Consider the following 24,730-nt stretch of genomic DNA (forward strand, 5'->3'; position numbering starts at 1 on the left):
CTCTCGGACATAAAATAAATAAGTCTAAAAAAAATCTGGTAGAAATGTGGGCAAAGGTCAAGAGTGAAAAGGTGGAACGTTTCATATGTTCAATCTACCCAAAAGTAATTGTGTTTTGGCATCTGATGCCGTTCAAATCTCTGAAATAACAGATCCAGGTGTTTTTTCTTTCTCTTCAACGCCATTTTCACCCCCTCCTTCCAGATAATTTGCTCCTTCCACAGGAGGGAGAACGTTCCTATTGTGTTTGGACTCTGAATCCAGCTAACACACAGCTGCACAGTTCAGGATACAGGCTGACTAGGTCAAGAAGCAAAAAGCCAGCCAAGAGACACTCCCAGGCCCTGAGAAAAATGTACAGATCCAGACATGGACCGCAGAGATCAGCAAAATCCCCTGGTGGGTGTTGTGTTTGTAATCGATGATACTCCACCCAAGCCCAGAGGCACCTGGTCAGAGAGTGTCTGTACTGTGGTTTGATTTGTCTTCCCCTAGGTCTCAACACAGACGGGAGCCTCATCAAGCCAAATTAGTTTAAATAGAGAATCCAGTGAAAGCGATGAATACCAGCTCAAATGATAGCACTGTGCCTAAAAATAGAGCGACCTACCTAGAACTCACTTGAGCTCAACCTCTGTATGTTTGGATTGCAAATGCTTTTGAGTTAATAAGATGTTCACTTAATGATGTTCACTTAATGGTTCCTTTAACGAGCCCTCATGGGATCGTGCATCGGAGGGCAGAGGTCAAGGTGAGGTATCCTGTTCTATATACACTAGCAACTTTTAAAAACTAAAAAATTAAAACCAGTCCTGGCTTGTGCTCGTGGATTTTAAGAAATTTTGTGGGAGGAAGAAAAGGCAAAATGCCATCTTCTGAACGACCCTTGGATTATTCAATAAAGAAAGCTAATAAATGTCAACTTTCTGATCTAAAGCCCACAGATACAGGATAGCTATACATTTTATTTTTATGTGCTTCGGGCTTCTTCCTTTCTTTAAAAAAGAATGGTTATTTTTTTATTTACATTTCAAATGTTGTCCCCCTTCTTGGTTTCTCCTCTGCAAACCCCCATCCCACACTCCTGCCCCTGCTTCCATGAGGGTTCTCCCCCACCCCCCCACCCACCACTCCTGCCTCACCACCCTTGCATCCCCCTGTACTGGGGCATCAAACCTTCACAGGACCGAGGGTTTCCCCTACTTGAGACATCTTAATCCAGCCAAAAGAATGTGCTGAGTAACCAAAAGTAACGCTTGTGCCATGCTAGTCACTGGGAAAGCTGAGATCAAGAGCACTCTCTAAAGAGCCCCAGTCTGGTTCTATCTCCAAGCCTTCTTTAAGATCCAGTCACAACAGCTCTTCTCAAAACATGTTAGCTCTGTCTACCCAAGACCAACCTGGTGAATGAAGCCCGAAAGGACCGGCTGTTTCAGGTTCGTAAGTCTTACCCTTGATGGAGGGAGAGTGCACCAGATGGCTCAACCACTGCTTTCTAGGGTACCAGCAGGCAGGTGATTGATATCAGCCTCCACACCCACGGAATGAAAGCCATGTATTCTCTCCCAGCAGGCTCCTTCTCTCTCCAGTGTACAAATCACTGGCAGGTTGGTCTTCGCTTGCCTGGCCTCCATGAATCCCAGCCCCACCATCTTACACAGACATCCACTGGCCTTTTCCTTTAGCCTCCCCCACTTCAGGAACAACTGCCCTCTTCCTTTTCACGGCAGCCCTTCTCTCTTGTGGTTCTGCCTCAGGGTTCCACATCAGTACCCTACCAATAGAGGCTAGCGTACCTCCTTCCACTCATTCACTGATTGCATAACTTCAAAGGTCTCATCAAGCACAGGTCTGTATACTCTTTGACTGACAGTCTGGGTATACGACAAGTTATAGTTGTTGGCTCCAAGAACACTTTCCAGCATCCTAAACGCTCAGCTCTGCGTTCAGGTGGGTTTACTTAACTCAGAGTTCTGTAGATTCAAGGGCCTCACAGAGGAGGCAGAGGAAGAGAGATCCACAGGAAGCAGAGGCTGAGATACATGGAGGAAGCCCAGTTCCTCCCAAGGAGGAGCCTTCTGCTGACTAGACTTCCTCTCTTAAGACTTATTTCTTATGTGTGGTATGTATCTGTATGAGCTTGTGCAGGTGTCCACTGAATCCAGAAGATGTAAGATCTCTAGAAGCAGAAGTTACAGGGAATTATGAGTTGTGAGCCAACTCAGACCCTTGGTAATTATTCTTAACAGCTGAACCATCTCTCTAGCCCCTAGACTCCACTTTTCAAAGGCCCTACCTCCCAACACTTACACAAGGATAACTAAACTTCCAACACGTGAGTCTTGGAGGAAAAAAATCATATCCAGATCACAGCTGGTTACAGATGGGGCAGGTCCCGAGGTGTGGTTTGAATCAGAAGGATGACATTGGCAAATATGTTTGACAATATGTTCACCAGGGAGTAGAACTCTTTGAAAGGATTAGAGGGATTAGGAGGTATGGTCTTGTTGGAGGAAGTGTGTCTCTGGGGCTGGAGCGTTGAGGTTTTAAAGCCTACGTCAGGCCAAACTCTCCCTGTGGATCACAATGTAGAACTTTCAGTAACTTCTCCAGCACCAGGTCTCCTGTGTGCCACCATGTTCCCTACCATGATGACAATAGACTAAGTCTTCAAAACTGTAAGCAAGCCCTTAAGTAAACGCTGTCTTTGATAAGAGTTGGCTTGGTCAATACATTGACTTTGACATGGTGTGTCAGGTTAGGTAGCCAGTTCTCAGTGCAGAACAGGGGTAGAATCCAGGCTTCTTGGCCTTCTGAGTTGTGTTTGTTTAGTTAGCTGGGTTTGTTTTTTGTTTATTCATTTATTTTTTTTAATATCCTGCTGGGCATTTCTGTCTGCAGTTGAGATATCACTCAGTATTGAAGTGGTTTAACAATCTTGGGTCAAAACATGTGGTCTAGGGCCTCAACAGAATATTCTCTCAATGCATCGTAGTAGAGAATAGAGGTCAGAACTCAGATATCAAGCTATCTGGAGGCAGTTCTTGGGGCCACACTCTACAGGCTGGGAAACTTTGGACATCAAATTATTTTGATTTTTCTATTTAAGTTTCTTTCTCTGTGAACAGGAGGCTTTAAAATCTACACATGGTGCTTATACTATGCAATAGTTATCTAGTTCTCTGGGAGGAAACTGAGGCCCTGATAGACTTGGCTCTGCTCCAAGTACATCTGCCAGCTAAGACTTCTATACCCATCCCTATCCTGCCTGGGAGGCTGGGCTGCAAGGAGGCAGAAGGAAAAGAAGCCACAACAGGGGTCCCCAACACTGCATACTGTTCTGTTAAAAACTAGGAGAGCACTGAATCTGAAAAAAGAATGAGGGAAAGAATGATTTAAATCTTGTTTTGTTTTTCTTTTTTTATTAAACTTTAGTTGGGTTGGGAATTCTAAAACTTAATGCAAATTGGTTTCTATGGTGGTGGGGCTTCGACGGGGAGGTTCTAGATCACTGTAGCTGCAGGATGTGGTAGGTTACTCCTGCAATTGCAACACGTTGGAGGCTGAGGCAGGATAGGCACCAGTTTGAAGCTACCTGGGATGACACAGTAAATTCCAGGCTTTCCTGGCTACAGAATGAAGCTTTATCTCAAACAACAACAACAAAACAATCCCCCCCACAAGCCACACCCACAAACACCCTTTCTCTATTGCATTACTGTGAAATTTACACATAAGCAAAGTAGCACCCCAACACGAGACACATTTAGAGCAGTGTTTCGAAGGCAACCTTGTAACTATAAGTCCAAATTGTAGTTAATTACTTCCCGAAATATGTGTAAGAAAGTTGGCTTTACCGAAGACAGCTGTATATTTCATAAAATGCGTTCTTTGTTGAGTTCCAGAGACACAACTGAAGATTATCAAGCAAATATGGCCATTTCTTCACTTTAAATCAGAAAAAGCATTTCAAGACTTTCTTTCCATAAGACTGAAATCTATCAGAATTCTTTTCATCCTAAAGAAGTTGTTTTTCTTTTTTAACCCTACGGCTCAGGTTTTAATTTGGGGGATTAGTCAAGGTGTGTGGTCACAGGCAAACTCCCACTTCTTCTCAAGGGAAATGCTTGGCCTTCCACGTGCTGACCAGCCTGTCACCTCCCTCCCATAGACTTCAGGAACCAGTTCCACTTCACCTCTGGGGGCTGACCTGTGGGCAGTTCATCGTTTCCCACCACCTGGCAGTGATCCACCTTTACAGGGCCGCCACCCTCCCTCTGGACACCAACAGTCCCTTCCCCACCATTTCCAAATTCGGCTCTCCTGTGCTCAAGTCCTCCAACACGCATGATTTTGGTCCTCTCTGCCCCGCATCCGTTCTTCCTAGGGATGTCTCCCAGTAGATCAACTCGCGGGTCCTGAGATCTCCCCTCAAGCCTTTCCTTCAGCCTCTGCCACATTTCCGATCCACCTTCTCCCCTTTCCCTCCTGACTCCCTCCGCTTCATTTCGGGTCATCATCCTGGGTATCCTCTGCCCAGCTACACTCTCCTCTCTCCCTGATCTGTCCTTTCCGTTTGGGGTCCCCATCCCGGGTGTCCTCTGCAAATAGGGCTCTCCTCCCGCCAGGATCTGTCCTCTCCGTTTCGGGACCCTACCCTGATGCGGTCTGCACAGCTCTGCTCCGGTCTCCTGGGTCTCCGCCCCGCGGTCCGGGTGCGCTGGCCACTGGTGTCTCTCCACGCGTCCTAGAGCAGCTGTCTGGTGGGGATCCTCGTGTTCCAAGCAGGGCTGTGGCCTGGGCGGCGCCAGGAGTACTCACACACGGTGAGGCCGGGGTCTAGGGGAACCCAGCGGACTGTGGACCGGTGGCGGCAGCGGCTCAGCGGGCGGAGTGCAGCCGGCGCTGCGCCCGCCCTCGAGAACCCCCGCCGAGTCATTTGACCATATAAGGACACACGCGCCGGGGCGGCGGGCTGGGCGCGCTGGCCTGGAGAGCCGGGCGCGGCGGCGAGCGCCCCTCAGCAGCCGGTCGTCGTCTGTTCCCCCTGCTGACGTTACCACAGACCTTTTGTTTGACTTAACCTTCTTCCTTGCTTCCTGGTGTTTGGCTTACACTGTCAACCATCGTTGCGCCCTGGACTTGGCTCCCGGGATTGTTGCTAGGCAATGCAGAGAGCTATAGCCACTGCCACCCAAGGGCGGAATGACACGGGACTACTAACACCAGGACCCTCCTCTGGGTTGCAGGGTCCCTGCCCGGTTGCAGCCTGGTGCAAGCATGGATGGATGGGTCGTTTGCAGATGTGGGGGAAGGAACTATGTGTGTGTAGCGCACACATTGGCATGGTAGTCTGTTGGGCCTTGCCTTGCAGACACCTTTCCATCATGGAATGAACCAAACCAATGACCTAGAGAATCATTAATGAGCCTGTTCCACCAGGGAGCTCACTGAGAGAAGGTCCTATGCTCAACACTCAGGGCTTGAGAGCTGTTGGACATTCAGTGGCTCCCTCCTGGCACAAAGAAAACGCTGGTCTTAATGTGGCCTTCACACTGTAAGCCAAGGTCCTCTGCAGAGTTGGTCTTTAGTAGGGACACGAGACTGTGTTGTGAGGCATGTGGTATCCTCACGCCTAGGAAAGGCAGCATCTGCTCTTGAGCAAATGGGTCCACACCCGGACAGGGTGGAAGATGGGCATGTGGAGAGGCAATGAAGGCCGGGGTTGGTGATTTCTCAGGGTCATGAGGTGACAGTTTATCAAGGGATTCATTTGGGTGCAGAGTCTATGAAAGGATATAGTTTGTCATCACTAAAATGGTATGGCCTCAGTAAGAATGTAAAGTGGCTGGTCACATTGTCTTCTCAGTCAAGAAATAGCGAGCAAGGAGACCTGGAGCTCAGTTTTCTTTGCCCAGCTCTAGAGAAGTGCCGTCCACTTTGGGAGCCAGTCTTTCCTCCTCAGTTAAACATCTCAGGAACTACCGCAAAGATTCTTCTAGAGGTGTGTCACCTAGGTGAGTCTAAGCCCAGTCAAATAGATAGTGAAGAACTATCACAGTGGTAGAAGTCGTGTGGGGTAGGCTTGTTATTTCCTCCATCCGAGGGGTGCTGAGGGCAACACATTTTCCGTTTAAGGCAGGAAGAACCGTGTGGTGTCTTTCTTCTGGATGATACTTCCTGATTGCTGTCACCAGAGGGTCTCCATGGTGGGACCTCAGAACTTGAGAGGCAAGGGAGTTAGGATAATTGTCCCGTAGTCAGCATTAGCTGTATCTGGCCTCTCCAGGGATCCTCGGCTCCTTTTGGTAAAGTTAGTTATCTCAATTAAATGGTGAGGACTCTAGATGAGGTGAACAGTTTCTATACCAGCTGAGATTGGCACTGATGTCTATGAGGTGGCAAGGCCATAAGAGTATCTTAAAAGATGGGAAATTCTTAACTCCTGTCACTCTCTCGGGAGTCTCCCTGGAGTTAACACTTTCCTCAGAGGAGAGTGAGCAAGCTGGGGTTGGACACAGGAAATCCATTCCCCTCTTGTCCTCATCTTCCAACTGAGGGTTACCCTAGCTAAATTCCCACTAATGGTCAAGGCACACTCTATCTTAGATTCAAAATAAAGGGTACGTAGACAGACTAATAGTTCTGAGGCTGCTAATGTTTACTTTCTATATGTAAAAGCTAAAATTGCAAAATGGTCTAGGTCCTAGATGGTGAGTCTTAAGCCTCAGCTTTAAATTCAGGTTCAAAGAATAATAAAATGCCAATTCTGCATGTATCCTTTTTCTGTTTTGTTTTATTGTCTAAATTTTGTGAGTTATGCATTTGGTTTTATTCTTACTGACATTAGTTATATAAATTTTCTTCTACTAACTACTACAGCTGTGCTACATTGATTGTTATGCTGTCTTTTTAAAAAATGGGTTTATTTATTTATTTTAGATGAGTACACTGTAGCTGTCTTGAGACACGCCAGAAGAGAGCATCAGATCCCATTACAGATGGTTGTGAGCCAACATGTAGTTGCTGGGAATTGAACTCAGGACCTCCTGGAAGTGATCTTAACCTCTGAGCCAACTCTCCAACCTCCTATTGATTTCTTTTCTTTTTTTTTTTTTGGTTCTTTTTTTCGGAGCTGGGGACCGAACCCAGGGCCTTGCGCTTCCTAGGTAAGCGCTCTACCACTGAGCTAAATCCCCAGCCCCCCTATTGATTTCTTAATTAAAAGATCTAGGATTTATTTTTGTATTTTCCTTTTGACATTAGAGAAATATGAAATACCTCAGTGATCATATGGTCAGGAAAATCCAGTCTCTCAAAATAGACTTACCCGTATCTATAAAAATGCTGAGGAAGGGAGATAGAGGGAGAAGTCAAGGAACCAAAAACAAACAACAAACAATGAACCACAATTTATGTTTTGATTTTAATCACAGAACAAACAATTAAAAGAAGAAAATTTTCTGAACCAATCTGGGAAATCCTGGCATTGACAGAATATTTGATGAAATTAATAAGTTGGTTTATTTTGTATAAAATTACATATACATGATTTTTTTCTTTCCTTTTTAAACTGCCTGTACTTTTAAGAAACTTTTCCAAACTATTGACCAGCAGAGTAATATGTCAGAGTTTATTCAAGATAAATTGAGGCAGAGGAAGTAGATGGAGTCAAAATGTATAGGTAAAACAATCTCACCTATGGATTTGATAGAAATTGAAACTTGATAGTGAATGTTGAAATTTCATCCTATCTCTCCTCTCCCTTGGCAATGTTTGAAAAAAACCTCACAATGAAAAATGTCTTTAAATTTAAAATACACATACCATTGGCGATTCCTAGGTTTTCCCCTTACGGGAACCTGTCTTGTGTGTACTTGTTCTTATGTAAAATGATAATTCACGTAAGACTAATCACTGCAGAACTGTTTGTAATAGCAAAATACGGGACTAGATCAAGTGTCCGCCAACAGAGGACTTGTTAAGCACAGCATGGTACGCTTTCAAATTATTTATGAGTGTAGCTGTTAAAAATGTGGTAAGTATATTTACTGATTCAGCATGATCTCCAAGACACAGCAACCAAGAAAAATAAAAGTGGAGAACATTTCCTAGATTGTAATCAATCATTTGTTTTTGTGAACAAGAAGAGAAACAGTAATATGTTCCTGCTTGTGACTAGGCCTGAAAAGCTGTGGGACTGGGAGGCCGGAGGGAAAGGAGACTATTTTTTTATTGCATGTAGTTTTATTTGTTTCCTGTGACATTCAAGGAACCCAAATGTGTTATCCATTAAAAATTTTAAATGTTTTAAAACTGAAAGTAGTGTATGTTCGCTGGAAAAAAAAATAAGAAACTAATCACTTAAGAGAGAATTAAACAGAGTCAGAGAAGTTGTATGGAAATAGGAAGGTTAGACAATTACTAGGTTTAATATCATCTACACATATTAAAAACTCAAAGAATAAATTACTTAACAATAATATTTATGAGACAGTCTGGATGCATGAATAGACCAGTTACTGAAATTTGTAGCAACCTTTTTACTTACAATGAACTCTTGAACCATTTTGAATTGATGGTTTTGTATCACACTGGATGGAAGATTCTGGAAAACATAAATTCTACTATGGAAGAATAGAGCCCTGAATTCAGTCCTGTACCCGAGTGCCCCACCTGTGATGAGAACTCTGGCCTCAGGTAAGTCCTGAGGCTTCCTAATCTTCAATTTACTTATTTGCAACATGGTCTAATTAACATCTAGTTTAAGGAATTATTGTGGAGGTCTGTAGTCTTTAACAGTCTTACATATAAACCAGTTAGAACCAAATAGTGCAATGTTTAGCACAGAGTAGGTCCTTAGTAAACAGTAGCTCTTATTTAAGAGTAAGGGGGTGATAAATCCAAGAATAAGAAGGATAAATGCTGCATTCTCATCCAGGAGGAGATTAAGACTTAGCTCCTGTTCTAAAAATGGAAGTTTCTCTTCTGGCTGAAAACCCGCTATTGTAGATAACAGGCTAGTTTGTCAAAGGAAAAGAAATCAAGGAGATAGTCTAATTCCCCAAGCAGAACCAAGACACTACAAAGGCAAATGAAAGGTTATTGAGTTCTCTTGTTTATTGCAATGGGCCTGTAATTCTGTTACCAGCCAGCTACTCTCGGGGCCCCTGGGGCCACACAGCTGAGGAAGCTGGAAGGAATGAGCTCTGAGGTCAGGATGCTTGGAAACCATGTGAGAGGGCAACTTCTTAGGGAAACAACTCTTCAGGTGGTCCCAGAAAGGCTTTGTGTTAAACAACGCCTTGGAATTTCAAAGGCCTGGGGTAGGGTACTGGAACCCCATGTCCATTTCAGGAAGAGGGGAGGGAAAGCAGAGGCAGAACTGTTGGGAACTCTAAAATCCAGCCTCGTGTATCACATCCTCTGTCATGGGAGGAAATGCAGACAGAAACTTCATTAAATCAAAAGGTTTCGTCTGTGGATCAGAGCGATCCAATTGATGACACTGGATTGGCCTACACCATCAATGTGAAGACTGAGTATCTGAGGTAGGTGAATGCTATCACCTGGTGGCAAGCCAGCTAGTGAGAGAGGTTGGCTGTAACCCTACCTGTGAGGGGTAGACTAGGGTTGCCTTCTAATGGAGGTCACTCCATAGGGACCATGAGGACATCATCATCATCACCAGAAAGAAATCGAACACATGAAACATATCCAGGAGAGGACCTTACCCTATATGGGTTTCACTGACTGACCATCAGCATTGGAAAACTTTGAGAGCACCTTTGTACCTTGGAAGAAAGATTTCTCCCACATAAACATCCCCACTCAACCCTGGGCAGGAAACTGCCTGGATGACTCAACCCTGATTCAGAGCTCATCTTCCAATTGCCTCACATGGTTGGAAGGTGAGTAAGTGTCTAGGATCAGAAAGCCAGCAGAAGCAACAGGAGTGATCAAAACCCATACCCTCTCCACCTGAGGATCCAGAGGCAGGTGTCTGCATGCTTCAGAAGACACAGAACCAGGTCCTGGTGTGGTGGCCCAGCAGGTTCTACATGCTTTCTATAAAGTGCTGTTGCCTTGCTCAGCAGGAAAACCAGACAGTTCACAGGGCAGGAGTCTTCCCAGAGCTTATGCAAATGAGGACTCCCTAAGGCTTCCTCCAACAAAAGGGAGGAGTTCCCATCTTCCACTCATAGAAGCCTACTCTGTTCATTTACCTGAGACTCCCAAGAGAAGCTCAGCACTCTACCGAGGGCCACCACCTCCTCTTCAGCCTCCTTTCAGTCTCTGCTAAGGAGGGAGATGCTGGGCTCTCTGAGAAGCACTTTCCATATCCCATTTCTTTTCCCTCTCTTTTTCACAAACGTAGTTAATGGATGCAAATAGTCAGTGTTTGAAGCCTCAAAACACGTCTGACTCCCAGCCAAACCCACAAATGACTCTATGATTCTGAGTTTTCCATGGGTGGTTAAAGTTTGCCTGGAACACTGGATGCAAGTTTCCATTGTGGCTTTGACAGGACACCGAGAAAGGCTCTGGTTGGCTGAACCACCAAAGGGAAGAAAAAAACCCAAAAAACCTCTGGCATCGAAGTTCTGTCCTGTCAGCGAATGTTGGACTCATGAGAGTTTTCCTGGTGCAGACCCTGAAAACGTGTGCTCTTGCTTTTCATTTGAAATCTTAGGGAGAAACAAAACTTGCTACCATGAATTGCATGTTTGAGACCCCTCTGTTCTCTGCTCTTCTTTGGCTGTTTTACTCTCTCTTGCCCTGGTCAAGACACCTCGAAACACTTACATATGTGGTCTGTGAACATTCATCCATGCATCCCTGAAAGGGGACAATTCCTTGTTCCTGGGATGTTTACTTAAACCACACTAAAACCATTTCCCTGTATGGAGTAATTTTATGAGTCAGCCTTGCAACTTTGAGATCTCACTCTCTCTTCTTCTCACTCACTGGCAGACAATCTGTGTAGTCTATCCAAAAAGGACTCTGGGACAGCCTAGCTAGAGGAGGGCTAAACTCTAGGGACCGGAAACTATGGGGTCATGGTAACTTTGTGTCCCTACAGAGAAAATTAGTTTGGCTCACGGTTTTGAGTGTTCTTGATTAGTGTCCTTACCTGGGCCTCTGCTGATGCTTTATCTGAGCATGGTGTGTTAAAACTGTTTGTCTCAGGGCAAGGAGCAAAAACGTCAGGGTCTTTGATCTCCTCATCCCCTTGAAGGACATCCTTAGTCATCCTCTGAGAACCAAGGCTTAGTTGTTAGTGCGTTTTCATTTTAAGTCCTAGGGATCCAACCTAAGTTTTGTGTATGCTTAGCAAACAGTTTCTACTAAGCTGTCACTCAGACTTGGGGACCAAGATTCCAGCACATGGGTTTTAGGGGACATAGAAGCTCCAAGTAGAGTGAAGAGGTGTGTGTGTGTGTGTGTGTGTGTGTGTGTGTGTGTGTGTGTGAGAGAGAGAGAGAGAGAGAGAGAGAGAGAGAGAGAGAGAGAGAGAGACTTGGACAAGTCCTTCTACTTTCTCTTCTTTACCTCACCTGTGAAACAAAGGGAGCAGTGCCTCTCTCTCTCTCTCTCTCTCTCTCTCTCTCTCTCTCTCTCTCTCTCTCTCTCTCCCTTATGTAAAGAGGTCTTTTGTAAGAGATTTATCTTTTCTTCAATCCATTTTGTAGTTAGGTTTCAATGAGAACATCACTAGAATGCTCCCCTGTGGGGTTCTGCACTGGAAGAAAGTTAGCTATACATGTCTTAAGTTCTCCCAGTAAGAAAATTGAGGACAATCTTCTCCCTAGTTTGGAAGATGCTTTAAAATTGGGCCTAGGAGTCATGACAGAGCTTTCTGGAACAACCAAATCTCTTTCACCTCATTGTACTGGGACAGTTGGAATACCAGGAATACATTTTCTAGAATGTGTGATCTTTAACATCTTCCAGAAAACTATAAATAAATATTTTTAGGCTGTATTAACTGTACAGATATCTGCACAGGGAAGATGGTAGGTGATTACTGTGCGACAGTAGTGGGTTGGTGAACTTCCTTCCAGAACAGCTCCAAGGGGCTCCATTGCAAAATTACTGTCAGACACCTGAAACGGCTAGCAAGCTGTTCCAACTCAAAGGGGACTCTTTCTCTCCCTTCCCACCTTTGCCATCCTTCCCACAATCTGAAATTCAACACTTTGCATGTATCCTCAAGGCTGTCTGGTTTTCTGCCCTTGTTGCCTGGGGATGAACTCTCCTGCCTTATTAAATCATTGTCTGCTTCCTTGTGTTTCTGTGTTCCTGTAGTAGGTCAGGCTTAAAGCAGAAGAAGGACTTTCTCGAGCTGTTTTACAAAGAAAATGCTTGGCGAGTTACCAGGCTGGGGAATCAGAGACTGTAATAGGATCCTAGGCAAGGAGAGGGGCTTCAGGGCCACTTCCGGCTTAGTCTCTGCTCCATGTGATCTCAATCAGCTTCAACCAGTGAGGGAAGAGTTCGGTCAGTACAGAATTTTTTCCCCCTATTAATATTGTATTGTTGACCAAGACCTTGAACATGCTAAACTCTCTCGCTCTCGCTCTCTTAAATTAACTCTGTGTCTTTCTGAGAGCTGCAACCTAAGTTATTGGGATAAGCCACTTGGAATGTCTCTCTTTACTCTGTCCCTCCCTTCTACTACCCAGAACCTCCACCATCCCCTCCCTGCACCCCCAAAACACCACACACAGAAACTGTGTGCATTGTGTCAGGTCATTCCACACCATCTTGCTCGTATCCACAGAAGGAAAGGCTATGAGCCCCTCACAGGAAGGATTGAGACATTTCTGTGTTCACACCATTTTCCAGCTTGGTCATTGTTAACTGAATTGAACTCAGGTTTCTTGAATATACCTGAATCAGCATAGGGCTGCCACACAGAAGCTGTCTGAAGGCCAAGGGCTGATCTTCCATTCAGTCACAGTAGTGATCTAGGCTTTGCCCTGAGATCTACTTTGCACAGATTGACGCCAAGCTGATTGGGAAAGCTGGACCTTGCAGGAGGTGGCAACATACTTGGGTTTGGAAGTAGTTCCTCCTGCATTAAGAGAAGTAGCCTCCAGGTCATAGCGTTTGTCGATGCCTCAGAGAGCCGAGAGAAAGCTGTTGGAAAGTTGCATGTGGGGGCGCCTGCATCCACCTGTTCTTCTAGAACAGGGCTACTCCCTGCCCACTCCCAGCACTGCCTGCCACAGCTCTATTCAATCCCAGAGAATTTGCTCAGAGGGGCTTCCAGGGTGTCCCCAGTCTACGAATGAACCCTCCCTTCATTTCTGAGAACCAAATTTAAATCCACATCTTTACTTTCTACAGGAGTCATATTAATAACCTATTGTTCACTTTTTAAACATTCTGTCTATGCAAATGAGAACATAGAAAAGGAAGCAAGAAACCCTTCTTCCCACCACAGTCTCTTTGAGGTCCTCCTCCATCTAACAGCGCAAACATGCAATATGGCTCACTGCACGGGCAGGTAAGTGATCCTAGGGCAACAGCTCTGCCATAGCTTCATGAGAACTCAGCCTTTAGACTGGGTTTCTAATAGTCTGTGAGCCGAGATGGGAGAGACAGAAGCTCTCACAGCTCCCTTCACCCTACCAGTCTCATAGCAAATTCACTTGGATTGAGACACTCAAGTTCCGAATAGAAAATACTGGCAAATGTAGGCGGGACCAGAAGGTTTACACATTCCTTGACTGGCGCTCTGCACCCATAGAGAAGAGTCTCCAAGTTCAAATCCAACTTCGATTTCAGCACTGGGGTTGCTCACTGAAGCCTTCTGACCTTCTGCTACTGGAAGACAGCAGAACCTTCAGGAAGGGATACTGGGAAGACTCCAGGTCACTGAGGGTGTTGTCTTAAAGGAGATTGGGGGACTCTAGCTCTATCTGCTTCTCTTTCCTCAGACAGGAAGTGAGCAGCTTGCTCCAGTATACTGTGCCGGCTTTGGTGTACAGCCTCACCTCAGGGCCAAAACAACAGAACTTGAGTGATGTGGTATTCCTGCCCCAGGGCTTATCTAGGTTCTCTGTCCGACAAGGAAGCAGAGAAATGAATATAGAACCTATCATGAGGCTGCCTCAAGGCTAGGTTTTTATTCTTCGTGGGTCCCAGAGGCATCCGTGTGAACTAGATGGAGAAGCACAGGGCACATTTTTCTTGGCAGATACCCAAGCCATGGCTGGCCGGGAGCAGGACCTGCCCCAGTGTCTCTACCAGAACAAGTCTGCACATGCCTAGTTCCTAGACAGGGACTACCTCACATTACTGAAGTGCAGAGATGTTACAGAGATCAGGAACCATAGGGAATCAGCCCTATTACCATCTGTACTCAGGGGGAGCTAGAAGCAAGGTCTGCAGTTTTGAAGAAGGCAGGCCAGTGAGTGTGGGGTTGGAACACAGAGAACCTGGTAACCTAGAAGGAATCAGGATCGGATTAAAGGTGGGAGGGTAGTCTTATCTCTCAGATGAAATCAGGGCCAGGCAGCTGGCCAGCTGGAAGAGAATCCGGGAAGGCTAAACCCAGGGTGACTTCATTGGCGATTCCTTCACCTTCCAGTAGTCTCGTTTGCCTTCCTCCCTCCCTTTATAGTCTCTGCAGAGACTGTGTCCTACACACAGTTCCTCATTCACAGAAGTAAAGCATTCTCTTTGCATCCAGTGGGTCTGGGGCTCCTAATCATGACCACTTTCATCAACCAATGCCTCAGTAGGACTTGATCTTATCCTTGGAAAGCTGTCTGCCAGAAGGTTTATTAGGGTGAAACCATTTGAAGTCTCTCTTGATTGCTAATCTCTGAGAAAACAGGTCAAACATTGTACTGGTAGTTGGTGGTGGTATCCAAAACCAACACTGGCCTGTGTTTCTCAGGCAAGCAGGATTCTTGGCTCAGGCTCCAGAGGGAAGTGTGTGGTATGCATGTCTTCTTGTATCGGCTTGTGCTCTGTTGTGCTGGCAGCCAGAGGGTCCACATAGGTGGGAAAAAATGTTGTGGAATGTAAGACAGGGAGCTGTGAGATTCTTGATCCCTTTAGATTTGTCTTCACAGTGCTAAAAGAGCCCTTCAGGGGAAAGCCAAAGCTATGGCCACTGGCCTGAGGGAGAGCTATGTGATAGAAGCATGCTAGGTGTATTTTAGGGAGCTACACACCATGCAGTCAACCCACCTCACATAAGAAGCCATGGGAGCGATACGTAGAAGGTACTGGAGAGCTTCAACTCCATTTCAGAGATTGCTGAGTTTCCAACATTTTGCTCCTAATCCCATGGCTGTGTACTGAATTGCCACGAAACTCAAAGGGGAACAATGACATGAGCAAATACTCAAGGAATGCAAGTAAGCCACACAGTGCCCTCTCTCCTGTGAGACACCTACAACCGGCTACTCTGATTTCAGCTTAAAAACCAATCCTAAATGAAGTCAGGCTGGCTCTCACTCTATCCTGAAATGTACACAAAATTAGAGGATATTAGTGTATATTTCTTGTATTATTTTAAAATATAATTTAAAAACCCAAATTATAATTCTGGAAGGAGTATCAATATCAGTACTGTCTCATTCAGAGATAATTTTTAAGATGATAAACTGAGGGCTACAAGGTTTCTGTTTCATTAACCCTTTCCAAGCACGGCTTAGTGGATCTTATCTCTTAGTCCTGGTTTTAACTGGAGTCCTTTGTTTCTGATGCATCCAGAGTCCTCACCTTTGGGATGAATAACAGGATATTTTGACATTCACAGTGCATAAGACCAAGGATAGAGTTCAGAGATAAAGCTATTGCTTAGCATGCTTTAGGTTTTGAGCTCCATCTCTAGAACAATAACAACGAAAAGGTGGGTTCCTATAACTTCCTTCCAGGAATTTGCTATCTACCAAGTAACTCATGGTTACAGTCCCACCAAGATGAGTAAATCTCCCTCCATCCACTTCAAGTGTGACTAGAACTAGCTGAATAAAGCTAAAACTCCAGTAAGTTCTGGTCAGGACTAAGATATGGAAGGCATACCTCACTTCTGGATATATATCTAGAAGCCCCCAGGTAAGGATCTGTACCCACTCACAGAAATACTCCTTATTGCCGGAGGTATATATATACCTGGAGTATCCATAGATAAATGGACTGACGAGCAAACTACTGCATATACAATGGGGTGATACACACACTAAAGCATTATGTAGTCCTAAAACAGAAGGAACTTCTGACACATGCTTGCAACACAGGTAAAACCGGAGCACAGTATGTTAAGTGCAATAAACCATTCACAAAAAAAGTACAAATCCACAAAGCAGCCAGATTCATACAGATAGGAAGGACAGAAGTTCCAGAAGATGCATGGGGGCAGGTGTTGGGTCCGATGGGGGTGAGTAAGGATAGTAATGGTGGAAATATATACAGGGTTCCATTTTTAAAAGACAAAAATGGACATTGGTATGTCAGGCTCAAGTACACAACATGACTGAAGTGGACATTTAATAGTGATTAAAAAAGTGGAGAAAACATGTGTCAAATGCATGTTTGTAAAGTGATGGAAATGTAGGCAAAGTCCTCGGCCAGACCTAAGAGTCTATAGTGCTCGACTTGTATGCTGACTGGATTGGACTACTGAGAAGCAAGCCATTTAGCCAAACCTTATTCTGGAGTTGTGGTGAGACTGACACTTGGCTAGTTAGCCTTCTGATACTGAGACAGAATAACCAAGAGGATCAACTTAGAAGGAGAAGAGGTTTATTTTTGACTGGTGGTTTCGAAGGATTCAGTCCAAGGTCACTTGACTCTGTTGCTTGGGATCTATGGAGACAGAAACCTATGGCAGATGCATGTGAAAAAGGAGGGTGCTCACCTCACGATGGCCAGGAAGCAACGAGAAAAAAAAGGAGCTAAATTTGGAAAAAAGAGAGTGAGACTTCAGTGAGTCATCCAAGGGCACTTTCCAACAGCCTAACTTTCTTCCTTAGGTCAAATTCCTAAAACATTCACCATTTTCCAAAAGTGCTTTCAGTTGGGGACTTTTTTTTATCAACAGCTGAGCCTGGGGGAAATGTAATACCATTTGAATTTTCATGACAAATAAAGCAGTTGAGCTTTTATTTTGTGAGTGTCCTTCAACCAGTTAGAGCCTGACCTACCCAAGGAGGAGAGAATTCTTTTTGCCTGACATTTCTAGGCTGGATCATTGGGCTTTTCTTCTCATTAACTAAAATGGACCTCAGCAGCTTTTGTGTCCTGAGCCTGCCTATCCTCATCAAGTCAACCTTCCCTTTCCCATTTCTCAGGCTCAGGGCTCCCTTTGGCTTTCAGTTTATTGACTCGCTTGCTGACTCTGGGCCTTGTCAGCTGCCACAATAGCATTAGCCACTTCGTGTGCACGTGCATAGAGCACGCCCCTTCAGTATCAGAGGGAGATTGGCTCCAGGAGCCCCTTCGGGATACTAAAATCTGAAAATCTGTAGGTCGTTGACTCTCTTATATAAAATGGTACACAGTATTTGCAATATAACCAAGGGGTGTTCTTGCATATTCTTTAAGTCATCCCCAGATGGTTTATGATACCTTATACAACACAGGTGCTTTATAATAGTGATAAACTAGATTGTTTAGGGGACAATGGCAAGGGACCAAAAGTCTCCACATGTTCAGGAAAGAGAAAGGGGAAGAGGGAGAGTGAGAGGAAAAGGGGGAGAAGGAGATCATCTGTTCTTCCAACACTAGAACAACAACGATAAAATAAAACACAAGAAAAACTCATCAGAAAAACAGCATCCTTCTCCTAGGAGTAGAGTAGACCATCCATGATGGATAGAATGGATATGTAGGTCCCAAGAGACACTACAATAGTGTTATCGAGGGCATTGTTTGCTTACGTGATTGCAGAGTATCTTTCTACTTTCCAGTACACACTGCACAATGGCATTTGTCATAGATGCTTGTTGCCCACAAGAACTACATAGTAAGACCACATTACTGAAGATATCTCTTATGTTGGTTGCAAGACATAGAGAAAACAAGACGGAACTAGAATGGCTTCCTCCATGCTGGCTAGTTTACATAGTGGTAGATGGTGCTGCATAGGCTCCTGGGAGGAGAATTATCATCAGCTCAGCTTACTCAGCTATGCAGTCTGCATATTATGCTGCTGGTGTATCAGGTAAAAAGTGCCTCGTGGTGAAATGGTGGCAAATCACTACTGGGGGTAACTGGTCCTCCTTTTGAATTCTAGGCCCACTCCACAAGAGGGAATCCATGTCTGGTTCCATAAGCCTAATCTAAAGCCTGTGGCTGAGGAGACCATGGGCTTTAGTGGAAAAGCTACTGCCTTTGTTTTGCTAGATGGACATGGTGTGCACATCAAATGGCTACCTAAATATATTTATTTATACAGGTAGATTAGTGCTACTAAAATCTTTAAGAGAAACTCCTTTATGTAGAGGGCAGTAACTCAAAGCTTGTACATGGTCAAAGTACTGAGATTAAGGAATTGTTGGGTATTCAGCCACAAATGGGATATTGATCTCACTCGCTTCAAGGCTCCAGGAATATCATGGAAGACCATGAAGAATATAAGAGCCCGGGAGAGGACAAAAGTAAAGTAGAATTCTATCTTCAGAATATGACATGGCTTTTCCACTCTTGAATTCATAACAGTCGAGATATTGACAAACCAATGTAAGATTGGACCTGCTTCCCTGGGCCCTTGAGCCTGCCAATCCCCAGAGCCTATAAGTGAATTATAGTAGTTAGGGTGAGGAGGGTGTGAGGGAGGCCCCCTCTTCCCCAAGACACTTAATGGTGACTGGGGGAGGGAGAGAGATTTTCTTCAGTGGTATACACAATAGCAAGAAGCCCATGCTTCTATAAATAATTTCTCACCTACAACACTGTAATCAACCTTAGTGAAATATATTGGAATGTCTATAGAAGGAAAGATGATAGATAGATAGATAGATAGATAGATAGATAGATAGATAGATAGATAGATAGATAGATAATAGAATAGGAGATAGTGGGGATGAATGTGGGAAATGCTGTGTATGAATACACCATAATGAAATCCATCATATGTATTCAACATGTACCAATAAAAAGTGAAAATAATGCCTGTTGGTAATGCATTTGGTAACACTTTTAAATGGGGTGAAGGTGATTCACGCCAGGCAGTGCACCATGCCCACCCTGACAGAATCAGAACAGAGGTTGCCTCTGTGAAAAAACACACCAGCCTGTGTTAGTGAAATGAGTCAGCTGAAAAGATACTCCTAAAAATAGAACACAAAGACAAAGCAAAAAGTAAACGAAGCAAAGTTCTTACGATCACGGCCCTCTCTCTACCTGAGCGGCCTCACAGCAGAATTGCTCTGACAGAACACATTTCATGATAACAGTGCAGCCTATGCTGTGCACTTGGCTGGATTAGCCAGGCCAAGAAACATATTTACAACTCAGTATTGTATATAACAGACTGGCATGAGGACTATAAAGACTGAGTGGAAACATACTCAGTTTCATTAAGCCACGTATTGCCAATTTTCTCTCCCCCCAACCACAGTCACACCTACACAGAAGGCCTTTCTGTCTTTATACACTGGGAAGGCAAATATGCAGATCTGTAAAAGGCCACCAAAAAAGACCAGGATGTACCATCCCTGGTGCCATCTCCACTCTGATGTAAGAGTTATTTCAAGCCTAAGACATTTAAGAAGGAGTAAAAGCAGAAAGAACATTCTCCCACCCCTGCTCCCATCTGTGTAAAAATAAAGCATACATTTCCCTTTGTGCCTCCCTCCTTCCCATATCGTGAGAACAGCCCTCAGGGCACCATGGATATATACACAATGAACTTCTCTTCTACTAATTTCCCTTCCCACAATTCACCATTCCTAAAAGCCCAACGCCTTTCTTTATCTTTGTTTTAAAAAGAAGAAAAAACATAAATTCATTGTTGTTCTTTAAAACAGGAATTCCAAGGTCTGGACCCTTCTTTGGCTTTTCACTGTGCTGTGAACATCTCTGCAGAATAGAATAAATTCTCAGCAAATACAACTTTGGTGTTTTCTCCTGGCAAACTGTTTTCTCAGTCTGATTTGCAGGCTTCACCTTTTCTTTTCTCATACTGAGAGTACAGCACTGTGAGGCATACACAGTAATCAGTGGAGGGTCCAGGGTGCACTGGTCAATACTTCAAGAGCATTGTGACAAGGCCCCTGATGGCCTTCATACTAGACTGACCAAAGACTGGGTGACCTAAACGCACAGATTCGTTTTCTTATAGCTGTAGAGACTAGAAGTCCAAGATCAAGATGCCAGTAGACTTGTCTCTTTTGAAGGCCATAGACAAAAATCCATCCCATGACTCGGCTAGCTCTTGGCAAGTTGCTAGTGATTGACTGTTGGCTTCCCTTGTCTTGTAGACTCATCACCTTGACCTCTGTTTTCCTGTTCACACACTGTTCGCCCTGTCCAAAATATCCCCCTTTTATCAGGATGCACCTCATACTGAAGCAGAATGCATGCTAATCACTTCACATTAACTGATTGCATTTGTAACAGTTCTATTAACAAATGAGGTTCCACCCTGAGCTGTTAAAGGTTATGGCTTCAGCATGAACTTTGGGAGTGGGGGAATATTCAACCCCTTAGCCAGACTAAAGGAGAAGTAGAGATTAGAGTCAGACTCCATGTGATCCAGGCTTCCTGGGAACAAGTCTATCTGGTAGGAATAAAGTGACTTCCGCTTTATCTGTCATTTCCAGCTTGACACTAGTCTAGGGAATAGCCAGTTCTTCAAAGGCACAGGGCAGAGTCTTCATGGACTTGATTTGGTGCTAGCAATAATGACTTTCCTTTGGCATCCTGCTTTGTTGGAGTTATAGACTAGGATTTAAAGACTTGGTGCCAGTAGACTTGTCTCTTTTGAAGGCCATAGACAAAAATCCAGCCCATGACTCAGCTATCCAGTCCCTAATTATTGAATAGTAGGTGTTAGGATAGATTAATCACGATTACAGCTAGATTTCCCTAATTGTGGGTTCTTTATCTAATGGTTCATCTAACCATGCTTAAGAAATACTCCAAACAACCTTCTAGAAAGCTCCAAAGAGCAAATCTTGAATTTTCTGCATGGAGAGTATTATACCACATTGCATGCGTGATGCGATATGCAGGCGGTGTGCTAGGTATGCCTGAGGTAGTACATATGAAGATGTGCGTAGGTTATATGCAAACTTGATACCTTACAGTGCACTTGAGTGTCCATGTATTCTGAAGGTCTGGGAATGACTATCTGTAGATACATGCTCTATAGAAAGCCAAATGCCTGAGGGAAGAAAATAAACCCCACTCTCATCCAATAGACAAATTTATCTGAAATTAACATCATTACATTGATATCAGAACTGGCAAGTTCAGGCGCATCAATGACGTAGAAAGTGCAATGTGTACGGGGCTCAAAAAGCAGAGTCCTTGCTCTATTGGACACCTTGTCCTGAAGTCTTATTTTCTTAGTTTATTTATTTAATTTAACAGAAAATATGTCTTGATTCCCTCACTATGCTAACATTGGAATTAATATCGGTACTTTTTTTTTATTAACTTCCCATTAGCCTTTTGCTTCTCTTTGGGTCCTGTAGTTGTATGTGAAGTCAATGCAACCAAGAGGGATTCCCAAAGAGAAACTACAATGGAGGCCACTCTCCCAGATTCCAGCTGCAAGTTCCTCAACATGCTACTTGCTTGACAGTTCATGGGCATCAGAAAGCAAAAGTCACAGGAAACTGCAGCTTGGCTTAAAGATGAATAGATAGCTTGGAATTGTAATGTGTTTGTCGTTTTGGCTCTGTGTTTGCTCTAGCTCCCATCTACCACAGTAAGCATGACACAGATTCCTGACCCTGTGAACTCTCACTACTTCCTGGCTTTTCTAAGTGTGTGGCAGACTAGGCTAGAAGGTCAACATCTTATGGTGGGAAGAGTAGAGGTCCATGGGAAAAGACTTGATTTTTCTCAGAGAGGACAAAACTATAGAGAGATGAAGTAGTTATGGAAAGGAGGGGGTCACAGAAAAGGCAAACATCTTTCTGATTTATAATTTCCTTTGTTTTGATTTTATTTTGACTTCAGGATTATAGCTCTCGATAAAACATGATCTACAGAGCAAACTGCAAGTTACTTAAACTCATAAAGAGTATTAAAACCAGTTTTCTGATTATTTTGTTTGTTCCAGAAGCTATGACTAGATTATGTTCCAGATTAAATGCTGCCTGCAATCTGAAGTGCCATCACCCAACATAGCTTGGGTTGATCCTCATTCTTTAATTGATTAAGACATCTATTGTCTATATCAGTATACTGTCAATGAATTCATTGGGCTTCATACCAAAATCATCACAGAATTACTGGTTCCGTGCTAGCATTTTAATCATTTGACCACATCTATCAGCTGACTAGGAAGTCAGAGCAAATGCAGCATAAAGCCCACTGTATCAAGACATTAAGTTGCTCGTTTCTTAATTCTCCTACAACTCAAAGCACCCACGAATCCAGCAGCATTCCCTAGTAGCTGAGAGACACCAGGAATAAGCAGGGTGTTTGCTTTGATCCTGATCTAGGCAGTGTGATCATGGACCAGGTCTTTGGGGTAGTTTTTCTCTTCCCATTGGCCCCAGGGTAATGAGGATATTCTAGGTTTTGCAGCACGACTGAGGCCACCTCACATCTGAGGACATGTTCAGATATGAGGAACAGACAAAAGCAGAGAGATCACCAAAAGCAAGATGGCACCAGCACAAAGACAGGACACCTTTGGTTACTGGGAAACCACTTGATTTCAAAAACTTATTTCATAAGCCCTGCCATTGACACCTTACAAGTACAATTATCTGTACTGTAGATAAGTGTGGACAAAAGGACAGAGAGGAAGACTGGCTTGATATTTGATGAGACTTTTGACATTGGCATCAGAGTCAAACACTCTCCCTTCTCCTGTATGTGCATGTAGGCCTGTGCCCACCACAGTGCATATATGGGGGTCAGAAGATAACTTGTAGGACTCAGTTCTCTCCTTTTACTGTGTGGGCCCTTGGGAGAGAACTTAGATCATCAGCTGTAGTGGCACGTGTGTACCTACTAAGCTGTCCTGCCTACCACACACAGACTTTTTAGTCCTAACAATCTTTCAGTATTTTTAACTAACATGTGAACAATTCTTTATTGTTGCCGTTACTGTTATTATTGCTGTTATTATTATTGTTGTTGCTATAGTGATTGAGCAGGTCACCCTATTTTTGCTGGAGGAAGAATGCTTATCTTTGTATCTTGCGTCCTGGCTCAAAGATAGCCGCTTCCTCTGCAGCAGGCTAATGGCTACACACGTTGTGGTCTCCAGCTCTGTCTCCACTGGATGCTGAGTTCTATCATTCGCATTAGTCAAACCTCCCTGGGCTCTTTAACAAGCAGATTCTGTTCCCACAGAGAAAGAGAAAAGGAATTTTCCAGATCTCTAGAAAGGTAATGTGCTTTCTGTCTTAGCCACTTACCGTCCTTGTTAGCCTGCCCCAGACAAATCACTGTTCACTGTTGATGTCTGAAAACCAACCGCAACCACGCTACCTCAACTGCAACCACGCTACCTCAACAAATGCAACCACGCTACCTCAAGCACACTCCATAATGGGAGCCAAGAGTAACCAAAATGGGAATGAAAAACACATGGCAGGGATGGAAGCGGCATGCTCTCTCAAGCACCTTTGCACTTTGCTCTGTCTAGACAAGCTTCAGAGGGCTGCTGAGGCCGCTCTACACCAGCACCCCAGTGCCCTCTCTCTCTCATTAACAGGAAAGGGGCCGGTGATGGGAAAGTCTGCTTCCTACATCAACTTTCTGCCCCATGACAGGGAAAGGCTGGATGCAGGAGCAGTCTCACAGATCCTCAAACAAATCAGTTAAGGCCTGGCCTTGAGTTGGGGTATTTTCTACTCATAGTGTGGCATGGAGCACGTTAGGACAGAATGCACACAGGCAAATGCTCAGCACATCCCACACAGAGCACACGGCCTGTGCCTGTGCCTCCCCAGAGACCACAGAGGCTGCAGTTGTCGTCATCACAAGAGCTATTTAAGCTTCTCGGAGAGCTCCACGCCCATGGTTCTATCACCTTCCTGGGAGGAGTACAGACTTTCAGTATTGATTTATCTATCTTCCTTCCTTCCTTCCTTCCTTCCTTCCTCCCTCCCTCCCTCCCTCCCTCCCTCCCTTCCTTCCTTCCTTCCTTTGTTTCTTTCTTTTTTCTTTTTCAAAAAGACATATATTGATAGAACTGATGTCTTGATTAGGGTTTCCATTACTGTGAAGAGACACCATGACCAAGGCAACTCTTATAGCAGACATTTAACTGGGGCTGCATTACAGGTTCTGAGGTTGAGTCCCTTGTTACCATGGCAGTGGGAAGCAGGGCAGAATCCCGACAGGGTAAGAGTTCTACATCTTCATCCAAAGGAAGCCAGGAGCAGCCTGTTTCCAGGCAGCTGAGGGTAGGTTACAAAGACTACACCCACGATACACTTGCTCCAACAAGGCCACACCTCCTAATAGTGCCACTGCCTGGGCCAAGCGTATTCAAATCACTACAACTGAACAATTGGGAAGACACTTCATCAGCACTCTCAAACCTTGCCATCCACAGAGGGAGGATTTTTGA

The 24,730-nt window shown here is 44.4% G+C and overlaps 1 protein-coding gene across 2 annotated transcripts in view; it reads right to left on the reverse strand.

Annotated features, from left to right (window-relative positions):
- Positions 1-24,730, reverse strand: part of Fhl2 (four and a half LIM domains 2) — a 73,450-nt gene that overhangs the window by 37,341 nt on the left and 11,379 nt on the right. Inside the window, exon 1 of one of the 2 annotated variants that reach the window (NM_001412599.1) lies at positions 4,658-4,895. The exons of the other annotated variant lie outside the window; for it this stretch is intronic. The gene's annotated coding sequence lies outside the window, so the exon portion shown is untranslated. Of the gene's footprint in view, positions 1-4,657; positions 4,896-24,730 lie in introns of those variants that run through there. 2 annotated transcript variants of the gene reach the window in all.

The sequence above is a fragment of the Rattus norvegicus genome, chromosome 9 (assembly GCF_036323735.1).
Source record: "Rattus norvegicus strain BN/NHsdMcwi chromosome 9, GRCr8, whole genome shotgun sequence".
NCBI lineage: Eukaryota > Metazoa > Chordata > Mammalia > Rodentia > Muridae > Rattus > Rattus norvegicus.